The sequence below is a fragment of the Apteryx rowi genome, unplaced genomic scaffold (assembly GCF_003343035.1).
Source record: "Apteryx rowi isolate R43461 unplaced genomic scaffold, aptRow1 scaffold_412, whole genome shotgun sequence".
Lineage (NCBI taxonomy): Eukaryota > Metazoa > Chordata > Aves > Apterygiformes > Apterygidae > Apteryx > Apteryx rowi.
In genome coordinates this window covers 432,205-447,093 of record NW_020450638.1, presented here as the reverse complement: position 1 = coordinate 447,093, position 14,889 = coordinate 432,205, and positions in this window count along the sequence as shown.

Genomic DNA, 14,889 nt, shown 5'->3' with positions numbered 1-14,889 from the left:
AAGTATAAAGTAATATCATCCAATCCAAATATCCCAAGAAAGGTAACATTCATTATGTGAGAAAATCTGCTCCACAAACCTGTCTGGAATACAATTAACCTTGGACTATTTCAGCAAGCTAGGCTAAAGACTGGAAAGCTTACTTACCAGGACCAGGAAATTCTTCAAGAAATGCTGTTTGCATGTATAGCCACACATACATCAAACATTTAACCTACAGACATTTTAACCTCAGTTATAACCAAAAGGTACTCTAAATTGCAACTCTCTATCATCATGCATGTGCTATAAGAAGGGTTGCCTCTGTTCTCCTTACTCAGGGAACTCACTTACTGAGAGAGCATGTAGGAAAACAGGGGTTATTCCACCACTCTGCCACAGACACATCTCACCTGTAAGCCTTACTGAGGCTGCACCTGGAAGCTACCTGTAACCAGGCTGTACCTGTATCTGTAAGTCTTATTAATACTAAGCTAAAGTACAGCTTAATATTTATCAAAGGCTTAGCAACTGCAGAGTTAGGAATGTTAAAGAAGTTTCTTGACCCTAGGTTTCCCGAAGCTGAGTCTCAGACATGCAGTATCACAAACTGATTTACTGTAAGTGGTACAGCAGCAAATAACAGCTCGAGCTGGGTGCCTCCGGAGAGGGACCCTGAACAAAGAAATTCCTGGGCAATTATACCCTTACAATCCAAGTTCCCCACCCTTCACGCGATAGTTCGGAACCAATAGTAATATTAAGGTCTGGGGTCTTCCTGTCCTTCACTGGGTCCCTTTGTTGTCTCTAGGCGGGCCGTTTCTTTTCTTATCTCTGCGGTTGCAGCTTCTGCTGTCCCTTGTAACTCCCTTATCTTCTGGCTTGAACCAGCTCTGGGGCCTTCTTTTACTTAACTAGGTAAAAGTTCAACATATCTAGGTGAAAGTTCACAGCTTGTGGCCTAAGTCTTCAGCAAATTTAGCTACTAATGCTAAGTGAGTTATGCTGAGCGATCAACTCTAGACAGCTTCAGTCCAAGGTTCTTTCACAGTCCTCCCTTTGTTTTTATTAAGCATTCCTGCTAATACATTAAGCAGAGTTCCCAAAGTCTTTCGAGGCGCACTAACACTCTCCATAATTTTATGTACAGTATGATTGTAAGTAATAGGCATAACCAGGTTAAACTTAGCATAACTACTACTGGGTGCAACATGTGATTATAAATCACTGTTGAGGTTGGTGACCATCCCAAGAGAGTTTCCCACATTCTCCATCCTTTATTACCCTTTCGAGTACATGATGTATTTCTTTTGTATCATGGTGGACAGCAATTAGCAATTTTTTGTCCATTATTCTGTGTATGTTTTAACAATTGATATAAATCATCATGCTGTAGTAGTTTCTTCACCAATGCAAGATTCATTCCGATGGGAGCAGGCAATAAATCTTGACTTAATGCATAATTTGATTGTAACACTTGATAAGACATAACAGAAGCTGAATAATTAAAATCACATCCCACAATTGTAGTGAAGTTACAAACACTTACGAAGGATCCTAATGAGTGTTCTAATTTGTTTAGATCACTTGTTGTTGTGCTTAGTCTATTCATGAGTATAGTATCTATACTATTTAAGATTCCCAATCCTGTCCCTATGACACCAGCCACATCTCTCCTTGTTTGTCTTGGAGAGGTGAGGGTTTGCCCCCGTAACCATGCTAACCACCCTGCATAGGATGTACTCAGGAATGGGGAACAGATTGGTTTGATTGTAGAGATATTAATTTGCATTAATAGTTCTACTCGTTTAAGAGACCATTGGATAACACTTGTTGGCCTGTATTTTTGATCACGTACGGTCCAATTTGAGAAATTTGTGGAATCAACTCCTCTCTGATTAGTGGAGCTGAAGTTGGGACTGCAGTACTTATCGTGATCGGCAGAGGGACGGTTGTCGACACTGGGATGATACTTTCACAAGTCACGTTAACCTTTCCCTAGAGCTGTGTGACACTGTCAGGCAGCAGCTGTTGTTATTGGAACAATGAGATGTGCAACATCTGCTGTTTACATTTCTCAAGGTTAAATCATAAACTTTATCTGACTCGCAACCGAAGGTAAGATTTTTCTTATCGGGTCCTATATAATCTAGGAAAATTATCTTCCCCTCGGTTTTGTTAACTTTCCAAGTTTTTGGATCTTCCATTATTGATATACTTAGCCATGCTGTAGCGGTCACCAGGGTCAACAGTACCAAGAGTAGTGAGATGACACACTTCATTTCTTTTCTTTTCATTTTTTTTCCCTCTTTCTCAGTACAAGGGTTCTTCAGGAACCATTTATTTGTCAGCTGGTTGGTTATTCACCAGTCATTTGACATGAGAACGGTGTATCCAGTTTCCCTTTCCTAAAACTTTGACAACAAAATAAGAACTTAGTAAGACAGTATACGGTCCATCCCATTTAGGTTCTAACTTGGATTCTCGTAAAAATACTTTAATTAAAACTTCATCCCCAGGTTGTATATTGTGCACTTGTATTTCAGGCAGTGTGGATTGATACCATTAAGCATAATTTTTAAGATTTTCAAACCTTTTTTGCATACATAGGACATACYGGGTCAGCCGTTCATCCCCACCCAACAGGCTGGTCTTAGCCAGGATATAAGTCCCTGGTATGGTTAAATGTCTCCCAAAGAAAATTTCTGCTGGTGTTAGTCCTATGGGTTGTCGAGGAGCATTTTGAACATCCCACAGAGCTAAGTTCAGTGCTTCTCGCCATTTTAGACTAGTGTGTGTGCATATTCTTGCTATCTTTTAACATTCTGTTCATTCTCTCCACCTGTCCTGAAGACTGTGGGTGATAAGGGCTATGTAGGTTCGATTCCTAGTGATTTATATAGTTGATCGATTATGTTTGCTGTAAAATGGGCACCCCTGTCTGACTCAATTGATTCTGGAACCCCATACCTGCATATAATTTCTTTTAGTAAGGCTTTTACTACCCCTCCTGTGTCAGCCTTTCTTGTTGGGAAAACTTCTACCCAGCCTGATGACTGATCTACTATCATTATCAAGTGTTTGTAGCCACTGACGGACAGCATATCTACATAATCTATTTGTAGCCTTTGAAAAGGGAAGTAGGCCCATGGTCATCCCCCTAATTCTGAGCTTGGTTTGCTACTCAAGAACTTTTGGCAGGTTGGGCAGCTGTTGGTTATTCTTTTTGCAGCAGCATAAATTCCTGGAGCTGCCCATACCTTTTGTACCTGGTTAGCTACCGCCTCTGCTCCCCCATGAGCTTTAGCGTGAAACCACCTATCCACAGTAATTACATATTTTTTTGGTAACATTGGTTTTCCTCCAATTGTCCATATTCTATCGTCATCTTGTTTTGCTTCCCACTGTTTCTTTTCTTCTGCTGAGCAGTCCTTTTCATACATGTTTTGGGGGTCTATTACATTTGCCCATTCATTCTGGTTCCCCATTGGAATTGCAACCATACTTTCTCTCAGAGGTTGTTGAGCTGCAGCCTTCACAGCAGCATCAGCTAAGACATTTCCTTTACTAATTTCTGTGATGTCCTTAGTATGGGCTGGGCAATGTATTACAGCAATTTCTTTAGGCAGTTGCACTGATTCCGGCAAATTGAGTATTTCTTCTCCATTCGATACTTTCTTTCCTGGCGATGTGAAAAATCCTTGTTCCTTCCATAACATCCTAGTTGCATGACATACTCCAAAGGCATATTGAGAGTTGATATAGATGTTGACTCGCTTCCCTTTTCCCAGGTGCACTGCACGAGTCAAGGCTACCAGCTCTGCTCCTTGTGCACTCATTTGCGTGGGAAGTGACCCAGCTTCTGTTACTTGTCGCTGGCTGACTACTGCATACCCAGTTCTTCATTGCCCGTGTAGGTAGTAGGATGAGCCGTCTACAAACAAAGTTAGATCTGGGTCTTGCAAAGGAATATCAGTTAAATTGGTTCTCGGTTTACTCAAAGTGTGCATCACCTGCTCACATTGGTGATGTTCCTCTCCATCATCAGGCAAAGGTAGTAAAGTTGCCAGATTCAAAGTATTACACCTTTTCAAGACTATATTATCTGCCATTAGAAGAATCAGCTCATACCTATGTGCCCGTTGTGGCGATAATGGTTGGGTTGCATATTATTTTATCAGTATTTCCACTTCATGTGGGACATAAACTGTTACAGGGTGTCCTAGAATGAGGGGGCGGCTTTTCTCTACTATTCTTGCTGTTGCTGCCACAGATTTGATGCAGGCTGGTGCCCCTGCCGCAACCAAATCTAGCTGAGCAGAATAATATGCAACTGGTCTCTGGTTGGGCCCTAATTTTTGTGTTAGCACTCCGCTGGCTATCCCCTTACTTTTATGTACATACAAATTGAAGGGGTTTGTATAAACTGGGCGCCTGAGAGCAGGTGCAGACACCAAAGCTCCTTTTAGGGTTTTAAAAGTTTGTTCGCTCTTGGGGCCCCATGCAATGTGTTCTGCCTCTTCATTCCTCGTCGCCTCTGTCAGGGGTTTTGTTAATTCTCCCAAACCAGGAATCCATGGTCTGCAAAATCCCACAGCTCCAAGGAATCCTCATAACTCTTTCTTTATTACTGGATGGGGGAGTTTTATTATAGCATTTACTCTTTCTGGGTCTACTAGTTGTTGCCCTTCTCTCAAAATGAATCCTAAGTATTTTACTTCCTTTTGACACAGCTGGAGTTTAGACAGAGATGCACGGTGACCTTTTTCTGCTAAAGCACTACATAGATGCGCAGCATCTATTATACAGGCATTTTCATCCCTACTTGCTATCAGCAAATCATCCACATATTGCACGAGAGCTGATTTACCTGGTAATTCTGCATCTTTTAAATCAGTTCCTAATACTCATGAGAAAATTGTAGGAGACCCTGCGAACCCTTGGGGGAGATGTGTACACGTTAACTGTTGTTTTTTCCATGTAAAGGCAAATAAGGGTTGRCTACTTTCATCAAGTGGGATACTAAAGAAAGCAGCGGTTAGATCAATTATGGTAAAACATTTTGCCCAATGCGGTATTTGTAAAAGTACTGTGGAAGGATCAGGCACTACTGGGTGAGGAGTCACCACATGTTGATTAATTGCCCGCAAATCTTGTACAAAGTGGTATTCTGCATCTCCATCTTTGTCTAGTTTGTTCTTTTTTACAGGGAGGATGGGAATATTCTATGGCGAAATACATACTTTTAGAACCCCGGGGCCAGATATTGGTCTATCTGCTTTTGCATGCTTTTTTCAGCTTCTTGGGGAATAGGATACTGTTTTATAGCTGGTGGTGCTCCTCCCTTTGTTTTTATGACTGTGGGTTGAGCTGAGACTAACAATCCAATGCCAGTACCAGTTTTACTCCATGGCTTTGTTGGCACAGATTTTAACACTTCTGGTACTTTTACTCCACGGTTTGGCTTTCAGTGATTATACTCATTCCCATAATTATTAGATCCATTCCTTCAGGTGATAAGCATAATTCTACATCTAGGGCTTGCAAAAGATCTCTTCCTAGCAAACATGTTGGAGATTCTTCAGCTAATACAAATCTTCCCTATACACTTTTGTTTCCTATTGTTACCAATAGATGATCACTTGACCTCTTTCCCCTTCTCCTGTGACTCTGTGTATTAGAACCTTATCTTTAGCTTTGGATCCTTTGGGGGTAAAATTTAAAAGAGATAACGTGGCTCCTGTATCTACTAAAAGTTCATGATCTTCCACTTTGCCCACTATATGTCCTTTCTGGTCTAAATGAATTCCCCACATATGAAAAATTCCCAACCCTACTGCCTCCTCAAGGTCATCAGGGCTCCCTTCCTTCTGTCATTGTGAGTGGTTATCTCTTCAGAGTAATTCTTCACATTGGTAGTTCCCTTTCCATAGTTCCGAACCAATCATAATATTAGAGTTTGGGGTCTTCTAGCTCCTGGTTACTCCTTTCCATAGTTTCCAGGTGTGTTCTTATCAGCATCACTGTTGATGGCTCTTTTCCTCCCTTGTCTTGTCCCTCGGAACCAGTCTTTGTGGTTATTTCTTTCTCCCATAGTTGTCTGGCTCTTCTACTTCTTTATCTTGTCCTCCGGGATCAGTCTTGTGGTTCCTTTGTTTCTTTCTTCTGTGTCCTAGGTTAAAGTCCATCTCCCTCCTGCTGGTGCTCATTAATGCTAACCTGCTTATTTCTCTCTACAGCCGCCGCCCCCCACCCCTTATCTGTCCAGCTTGAACCAGCTCTGGGGCCTTCTTTTACTAAACTAGGTAAAAGTTCAACATATCTAGGTGAAAGTTCACAGCTTGTGGCCTAAGGCTTCAGCAAATTTAGCTACTAATGCTAAGTGAGTTATGCTGAGCGATCAACCCTAGACAGCTTCGTCCAAGGTTCTTTAACAGGAACATACCTGATGCTGCTGAAGAAGTGGTTTCTGCCCTTGCAGAGTGTGCCCACACTATATTGGGAGGTTGCACTTTGCTGTGATTTAGGAAGTCCTACATTTATATAGAAACACTTTGGAAGACCAAAATATTTTTCTGCAGCAAGAACAGAGGTGACAGGACCTTAGTAAAGGCTCATGCTCTGTCCAAACAAAAAGTCAATGCATGTTTAAATATTTTGACATAAATATTGTTACTTCCATTATAGACAAACATTTCAGAAAAAGGTAACAGGAAGCATAATCACCTGACCTTCTAAGTGAAATGCAAAAGCTACTTTTGACAGAAATATCGGAAGAGCACAGATTACAACTTTATCTTTGGTTCTGGCACTTAAGTGCTCCAGTGGTGATTGGAAGTAACTGAATCTCCCCTAGAGATTTATGCTACATTTAAACAAGAGACCATGGAGAAATTCCCAGGCTCTTGGGTCTGGGTTGACAACTTAACTGTATCCTTGCCTACATGTTAGGATGAAACCCAAATGTGCACATTTCACTTTATAGGTCCTGCCAGCTGGGGAATCAGGACAGTGGAGTACAACTACTCAAGTTTAGATACAGCCAGAGAGTTTGGCTTGACATTATTTCAAGGGAAAATATTCATCCTTGTTTTCCAAAGGCCAAGATTCTGACCTGTTTCTTTCCAAGGGAAGCACTGCTAAAATTTTTCATGGCAAACAAGAATGTTAAAAGATGGTCTGTAATAAATTTCCAAGTAGACTTAATTTCAGTAAAATCTGTTGAAGGATTGTCACCATGACCATATGTCATAGTTGTCATTTGCTACAATGCTAGCAACTCCCCATTCACTAAAAAAACCAGCAATAGATAAACATATGAACATACAAAATTCAGACAGAAGTACATGTAGATATGCTAATTCATTCCCAGAACATATTTTTCTACCCCTTCTTTTATTTCTGATGACATTCCATCTACCTGACAACATTAAAGTTCTTCTGTGAAAGGAGCCTGTCTTAAAAATCTCTGTAAAGCACTTTACACTGTTTTATAGAAATGTCTAATAAGAACACTTGCCTTTAATAAAATATGATATGGAAACAAGTTGTTGAAGTCCAATGGTATATATTCATAGTCTTGAATAAATGTGGCTAAATTTTTTTTTTGAAATCAGAAAGTTTTTTACCTAGACATTTGGGATCGTTCTTTAGGATGTGATGCTTTAGAAAGCTAAACACTTAAGACTCTACAGCATGCTAAAAGCCTTAGTTAATAAGATTAGATTATATGAATTTGGGGGAATGGCATACTGTTATGACATTTTTTATATTATTCTAACATAATTTAGTTTTAATCTAAACTACTAGAGTTCAACCATAGTGCTAAATATTTTGTGTTATATAATTAATAGAATAAAATAAAGAGATAATAAAAAAGATCTGAGGTGAACTGAGGGGCCTAGTCAGGGACTAGTTGCTGCTTGGTGAATGCTTAAGCACATGGCTTATTTTATGCTTTGTATTATTTTAATATTGCATTAGTGTTTGCATCTTACTTTAGAGAATATGTTAAAGCAGTTTGTTTCCTAAGGAACACTGCCTTATTGTCATTTAAAATTTCTTAAACACATTGACAATATAAATGGATATTAAAGTATCCCTTACTCCCATTGGAAGGCTCTTTTGTGTTTTCACTGCAGATAAAATCCGCATTAGGCATGACAACAGCCCTACAGAACTCTCAGAGGAGCTCAATACATGAAGGATTTAGGGAATTTTATAGGTAGGAAGCCAGGCTGAAACCAATCAGACTAATATTTTAGTTTTCCAGCACTAACTGCAACACGTCCCCTTCACAGAGGATTTCACATTGTAAGTTTTCTATTGGAGCATAAAAGATATTTGTGTTTACACAATGGTCTATATATAAGAAAGCCTACAAATACTATTAAAGAGTCATAAGTCCCAAAAGACTCTACATCCTTGCAAAAGCTGAAAGAAACTTGGTACAAAGCAATTACATTAACAGATCATTCTAATGAATCATACATAGGTGGAGGAACACCCTTAGTTGGAGAATTCATCTGAGACCACAATTGGCCAAATGAATGCATCTCTAATGAATTCCAGGTATGGATCTGCCCCACTGTCTCTAAGTTAAATTCTCCCTTGAGAACAGTGTTGGTTAGCAAGCTGGGCACCATCCAAAATTTAGTATTTCTGCCTTGCATGAAAAATGCAAGTTTTCAAAGAGGTAACCATATATTTAAAATGAAAAATGGGTGCTAGTTCTTAATCATCTGTGCAGACAGATGATTTACATATGCTAGCCTGTGGTAAACAGCTACATAAAAAGTTGATTCCTCAACTAGTTTAGCATGTGTGGGAACTGATCTATTATTCAAGTAGATAAATCCATTTACTTGTATTTACTTCTGTGAAGCACAATTAATATGCTTGCATTTTTAAATTCACCTGTGAACGTATACCTATCACAGAAAGCATTCCTTTCTGCTTATTTTCTTTATTTTTTTTTCTTTATGGTATTTCTGACATTTTTAATTTATTATCTTGTTTTAAATTGTTACTCAATATGTTTTAACTTCCTTTTTTTTCTAAACAAGCCAAGTTCTCTTCATTCAGAGATGGAGAGGGAATACCAAAGGCATCTAGAGGTCTGAAGTAGACCCTCCTAAACTTACTTTTCCTGGTAGGCTTCCCATTGTTGATCAAAAGGCTAGAAACTCAAGAAGGCTAGGGGGGTGCCTCTGACCAGTGACTTTGAAAGAACATAACACACAAACAGAACAAAAACAGACACTGCCCCTCAGTAACTTCTCTTTTGGCATTTAAATGTTACCACAATGTTTATTTCTACTTTCATTGCAACATAAAAATTAATTCAGCCCTGATCGTTAGGGGCTGGTACTCTCCTGTGGCATATATGTATCACAGTGAATCTGGGTGTGAATCCTTTGTCCAGGTAAAGAATTAGTTTCAGTTTTTAAGGTTATGTAAACATATTCCAAAAGGATGCTGCTTTTCTTCACACATTACATTTTAGCTGTAAACTATTAAAGTTCAATTACTCATCTAATGAATGCTTTCACTAATTAGTTTAGCTAAAGAAATCAAGAGTTTACTTGACACTTATCACACTATTGTATTTTATTTATAACCCAGAAAACATCAGAATGTGACAGTTTAGGGCATTTATTAATTATTTTAATACTTACATGATCAATCCCATGACTAGGGCTGGTTTGGAAAAGACTGGCTTTGGCATGGGGTATACTGACAGTTATTCTATAAATTAATGTGCATTAAGCATTCTCATCAACACTGCCTTAGGCAATAGTAAAGAGGGACTGAGCTCAATGAGGTAGAAAGATAACATTAAACAGGGATATACTGTGAATCCCTGAAATAGCATATCACTAGCAATGTGGATGCAAAAGGATTCACGTATGTTTGCAGTAAAGTGGATGAGTACAATTATAGCTTGCTGTGCTCTCTCTGGGATTTCTCGGTCCCAGAATTCCAACAGCAACTGTACCTAAATAACAAGAACAATAATTCATCCCTCAAAATTGAGAGGAATGTGGTTCTGTAGTTCTGTCCTGGCAGCATATTTTTCAATTTTATTGATAAAACACTAAGATACGATAGTTTAAATAGTTTTCTGAACTAGCTGCTTTCTTATGTGTTCTTTCTTAAGATTCAAAAATTGGTCATTTATTAAAAAATGTTGTCTATAGTAAGTTTCTGTTCAATAACATCATTGGAAGTGCTCATTTTTTTCCTATCTCCATATGAATGCATCCATGGATAGTAATCTGTATTGCTTTTATTTGGTCTCTTTTTAAGAGTCCTAATCCTGTACTACTAAAGTAAGTGGATAAAGGATCTGGTTCATAAAACTGGAGTATTAGAGGCTGTAAGCTTCCCAAGGAAATGAGAAAAAGAAAGAAAAAAGCAAACCTAAGTATACTCCTTCCCTTTCCCCAAGACAGACTCTAAACAACCCAATTTAGAACAACTTATTTAGAGGTGGAACTACTAAAAAAAAATGGAATCATCATAGGCAGTTCTTTAGAAACATCAGTTCAGTTCTCAAAGCAGTAAACAGAATATTGAGAATCAAAAATTGGCCAGTATAGAAGACAATATGAAAGGCTAGGTGGGCTAGATCTCTGTGGCAGCTGAACCAGTACATTTTTATGAACATTGCATAGCTTTCTACAAGTGTATTTCTACTCATGTAGCAATACACCTATAAAAGCTTTGTACCTAAACTTCAGATTCTACAAATCCAATGTGGAAGTGGATGGAGAGATGAAATAAAATACAAGCTTCTGAGGAGAGTCCTCAGAAATAGTCCTAAGTCCAAAGATCTGCACTTGCAGTTTAGGCTGATTATTGAAGACTGAAGATCACTGGTAGGTCAGGAGTTTAAGAAATATATCTTAGAATTCATTCTGAAATGGTATGTCTAGAGAGAAGGAATAATATTAGTATTAAAGGGTATTTGATAATGTAATTACCAGACAAATTAAATAGAAGATCTATTTTCCAGCTTGAGAAAAGGGTAGGACCTGCAAGTATTTCTTACTACTCTGCCAGCAAGATATTTCACATATTTCACTTTCTTAGTTTTGTTCAAAGAATTGAACAAGAAATCTTTAAGTTACTGAAGAGCCACTTGTGCTACAGAGTAGGAAAGGAAGATTAAAAAGATAACACATAGGTAGAATAAATCTGTCACATGAAAAACAGAAGCTATTTAACTGAACATTAGAGCAATTTAAACACCTAAATAACCTGTGGTGCTTTCTCAAAGACCAGAACATGGTTCTCCAGAAAAGCTGTTAAAGTTAAGTCATAATGTCAGCAGCAGCAGGAAATTGGAACAGCAGCTACTAGCTGGCAGTGCAGTTCTTGTTAGAAGGAGGATTCAGGGAAGAGGCTAAATGGCAAAAAGATGAGAGAAATTGTCTGTTCAAGCAGTTATGTTATCCATTAGTTAAACCTATGCTTTAGGTCCTTAAAGATAGCAAATGCCAGAGAAGCTTTAGTCAGTGTCTAAAAAGACATGCTTTGGCAGTCTAACCAGCGATCTGTGGGTAGTTACTGATTCCTTTTGCATGATTCTGGTACATATATCTGCTTTTAAATACTGGAGGGAGTGTTGATTTGATTACAAACTAGGTGTGCCACAATATCACACAGTTTTGGGAGGCATCTCACAAGCAACAGCACAGGATGTTTTAATCATATATATACCCAATTTCATTCCTTAAGAATCACCATCAGCAGATGAATAAATAGTAAATCATTAGTTCTGGGAAATTAGTCATCAATAACTAGTCTGATTCCTCATAACCTGAATCAGCAATTTCTTTAGGGTCATTAGCTGGTTATGTTTAATTGAGATGATGCATAAAAGTGAGGTGCAATGATGTGTTGTGTGTGGAAAGAAAAGTATTTTGTATAAGAAATGCTTCATGTTATTTTTCTGTATTATATATTATGGCCTTCCCTTAATAGATTATAAATAGGAGTTAATAAATCTTTAAAATAATGGCTTGATAACCACCAAAGTTAAAAAGTTTTTCAGTATGTTGCACAAACACTTGAAGGCACAGCGTTTGTCACAAAAAAAATCATTTATTGGGATTGGCATAGGGTCTGGGGGGAATCAAATTCATGTGGGGAACCAAATCTCTCAAACAAGATGGTTGATTGCTGTCTGGATGGCAGCAGAAGTCTCTGTTGCAAGGGTCCTGAAGCACTGTCTTCAGCTGGGCTGGGTGAGACTCTCCAACTCACTGTTCTGCTCATTTCCTATATCCAGCTGGCCTGTGGTTCACTGTGACCACTTCAGTGCATACATGATCCATCCCTACTGATTATCTTAAACTATGTATTAAAAATTTCCTACCTACCGTACCTATGTACAAAAGACTATCCTCCATGACCATTTCTGCATCTGCAGGAAAAGTTTCTATGGATTATTTACAAGTATGTTCTCTATGTACAGTCTGATCAGCAGGAAGTGCCTGGGGTTATGGCTAAGAGTGCCAGATTCTCCACCCAGGATGTCAATCAACACATTTAAGCATACAAATATGCCTATCAATTGATCTAGGCACAGCAGGGGTTGCCTAGGGGAATATTCAGGACTCTCCAAAACTCCCACTTGGAGAAACCCTGTAACAGTCAAATATTTCTTGTGAAAGTGGCTAGAAGTCCAGTCAATCACCTTGTCTCAGGTCAGTCCAGTGTCTCATCTATGCAGATCACCAGATGGGGAGTTCCTGAACCACCCACAGAATTAATGACTTAAGTGCACTCAGACCAGGCTCTGACATCCAGCTACACCAAAGCTGTGGACTTGAATTTCATCCTTACATTACACTTAACTTCTGTAACTCCTGCACCAAGTAACACTTCCCTTTTACACGTGTGTACTGGTATAACGACATAGGCATAACTGAAACTTAGATCTCAATACAGATTACCAAAGCATCATATAGTTTCAAGATTTTTCGTCCGGATTTGGAAAAATGTCTTTATCACTTCTTGGGGGAAAAGTCAAACTGTATTTATTCTTTCCTACTCCTAGATAAGCAAATGCCAACAGCTTAATCAAATAGTGGGAGCACTGGTTTGAAAGTTATATTGACATTGTTAACATTCTTCCAAATATTCACTTGTCGTGGTTTACATGTGGAAGTAATGTCCCATCACACTGACAAAAATTATTGCCTGGAACTTCCCATCAGTCCTGATCCAGCTTTAGTCTTATGTTTTATGCTTACAATTTAAATTATTCTGGGAACTCCAATTCTTTTGAGAAGTATTTGTAGAGCACCAACTATACTAAAGTGCAAGGCAGGAAATGGTGTTCCTAGATGCTAATGTATAAATAAATAGACTTTCCTCTTAAATCTGTGCCTAATAGTTTTTGTTACTTCTTTCCCATGTATGCTATGTTTGTATAAACTGTCCTTTTTCTACAGTTGCATCAACCATTAATGGAAAATCATATTTTACTTAGGTAGAAAGCCTTGTTTTTATCAAGACTAGACTCCAATGTGACTATTTGACTATTTCATGTTATTGACTACAAGGTTCTTTATCTTCCCTCTAAAAGAGCAACCCGCTACCAATAACAAATCTCACAATTATTTTCTCTTTTACACATGCGACTGTGCTGATAGAAATTCATAATTTGAATATCTTTGAAGTTTAACATTTAAATGCCCCTGAACTTTTTCTTGAATACTTCATCTTAAATAATGGTTCAAATTGCAAAATTATTTGCTTTACCTATCTCCCTGATGTTCACCCCAAGTTGTTTTAGGTTTTCTGCTGAATAAAGGCCAGCAGAATCCTGAGCCACATTCACCTTTGAAGATTATAATCTAACCACTTTTACACTAGAATATACTGTATATACAAGTGCAATACAACCACCGCTAGATATGAAAAATAATTTTTAAACTAAAAAATTATAAAACTCTATGAGAAGACATTAGACCTTTTCCTGTATTACATGTATCATATAGCTAGGAAGCAGTTTGTGCTCCTGCAGATTTCTCTCTTTATCAGCGGGTCTCTATATAGGTAGGTAATCATCTTTGCAAGTTTTAAGAGATACTATTGGGACCTGGAAATTGTACCCAGTTCCAATGGGATTCAATAAGATACAGTGCCTAACAATCAGTGCATTAGCATGCTTCCAGAGTATACAACTCTGAATAGATTCAGAAAGGAGCAGAGTTATTAATGTCAAGTTTTTAATCATATCTATTTTCTTCATGATAAAAAACAGGCCTATATCACACACATGGCTTGGCAGAGCAACTTTTTTGGCCTAAGAAGCAACACATACTTTTTGGCTAATACATTCCTGATCAGAATGTGGCTGGCCAATGTATTTCACTCACAGAATGCACGCTGACCAGCCAGCCAACAAATAACCTGCTATGTTCTGATAGCTTCAGTCCTATATTCTAATCTGTAAAAGAACAGAGTGGGAAGCAAAGGGCAGGGACGTATCTGCAGAGGGGCTAGCATTAGTCAGGGTTGATAAATAAAAATCTTTAGTATCTCACTCTCCTATTTCATGTACACATCTTTAATGCAGATAGATATATGGTAAATTGGCAAATCTCTTCAGATATGGTATTTTGTTTTTGTTTAATCATTCTTCCTTTTTATGTTTAGCTAAGTGACCTAGTTTTAGCTGACAAACTACATCCAAAAGGCCTCTTCAGTCAATGACTTCAGTCGAATCAAAATTTTCCCCTGAGCATTACAGGATTCAAATTTCCTGCCTCCTGGAACTCTTTAGAGTACACCCTTTAGAAAGGCTGTAAAATCTCTTTGTGGACAAGCACAGAAGGAAAACATTCTAAAAGTGCTTTTCTAAAAGAAAGGAGCCAAAACACATGAAGCAAAAGA